The 1,545-nt window shown below is 37.8% G+C and overlaps 1 long non-coding RNA gene across 1 annotated transcript; it reads right to left on the bottom strand.

Annotated features, from left to right (window-relative positions):
• Positions 1 to 202: 202 nt before the first annotated feature.
• Positions 203 to 1,043, bottom strand: LOC149185606 (uncharacterized). The gene is made up of 3 exons (XR_016256053.1): positions 892 to 1,043; positions 500 to 793; positions 203 to 383 (listed from the first exon to the last, which is right to left on the bottom strand). It is a non-coding gene; the product is annotated as an uncharacterized LOC149185606 (long non-coding RNA).
• Between the last annotated feature and the right edge of the window lie 502 nt (positions 1,044 to 1,545).

The following is a 1,545-nucleotide window of genomic DNA, read 5'->3' as shown; positions in this document are numbered from 1 at the left end:
ATGTCATACACATCTATCTTGCATATGTTAATGAGAACATAATAACATAACCATTGCATATGCTAATGAGACGACACTAATGTAACCATCCATGGCCATGCCTATTCAGGGATTAAATTAATTTGTTTATTTATTTTGTTATTCAGTTACCTTATTATGAAATATGGCAACAAAAACATTAAATTGAGAGGTTTCTAAAACATTAAAACAAAGTAACCAGGTAGGTAGTTTACTAATACATAAATTAAAATTACAATATAGCAACATCCAGATATGACAATGCCTTATAAGTAGACTATTTGACTTTAAACTAACTTTATATCAACACATAGTCAGTCTTAGATAAACAGATAATCTTCGACTGCATTTATTATTTCCCATACCTGCCATGCAATAACAATGTAATTAAGCAAAAGAAAAGAAATTCATGACGTTATTGTGCTATGAACAGAAATGGAAATATATGTGAGTGCAGTTCGTCTACTGAAGTTGCGATTACCTGGTGCTATAAGTTGGTCTACTTAAGGTTACTTAAGGTTCCTTTACCGATGTTGACTTCGTTGTCGCTGCAGGCGTCGCAGGCGTTGTTGCTGTTCACCATGTTGTTGTTGCCGCTGTTGATTTCGTTACCGCTGTTGGTGGTGTTGCCGCTGTTGTCGCCAAGGATGGGATTGCCGTCGATCTGGGTGTTGGGGCCGATGACGTTCTTGTCGCCGCTATTGCACCTGCGGTCGACCATGTTGTTGTTGCCGCCGAAGTTCATATTATTGCCGCTGAGTTTCACCAGATACTACTTCTGCAAGAAAACGCCTTCAGTTCAACTCAATATGATATCTGACCTAATAGAAAATATAAAACAATACCTATGTTACCCCAAATATACAAACAGACCTACAACGGGAGGCCAAAGTCACCAAATATACAACCAGATCTACAACTGGAGGCCAAAGTCTGTAAGCAAGAGGTGAGAAATACAATGGTATAGCCTGCCTTATATAGAAGGAGTCGAACTCCAAACTCGGATTTGAAAACCATCTACACTCCCAGGGTCAAGTTTGCAAACAGCTAGACTGGCAACCAGGGTCAAATTTTGACGTTTTGAGTGCATGTTAGGACCATTTGATTTTTCATGTATTAAATTTACAAGACTGTTTGATGCTCAAGAAAAATTCCCATTCCCACTAATGTTGAGAAAGTCTTATCACGAGAATGACATGATCAATCATGCGAAGTCCAGCGTCACGAGGATGACATAGATCGAGCATCCATATGGTCGACGCCCTATTTACAAATGTATGAAATTATTCGCGCAATTGGGCAGACGAGTTATCTTTTTCAGGGAAAAAAAATAAAATTCTTTGCCCTATTCACAGATGATACTACCCCAATTTATTCGTGCAATGGGGCATACTAGTTATTCTTTTTTAGCCAAAATCTTTCACGCAATTGGAGAGACCAGTTATTCGTTTTTAGCCAGAATCTTTGGTACTTGGTTCTATGTCAAAAAGATATATTATATTGTATAAAGAAAGTGCAAAAAGATGT

Source organism: Pinus tabuliformis, chromosome 3_1, assembly GCF_031772625.1.
Source record: "Pinus tabuliformis cultivar Carrire ecotype Pingquan chromosome 3_1, CPIR1, whole genome shotgun sequence".
Taxonomy (NCBI): Eukaryota; Viridiplantae; Streptophyta; class Pinopsida; order Pinales; family Pinaceae; genus Pinus; species Pinus tabuliformis.
This window is presented reverse-complemented; position numbering and strand designations above follow the sequence as displayed.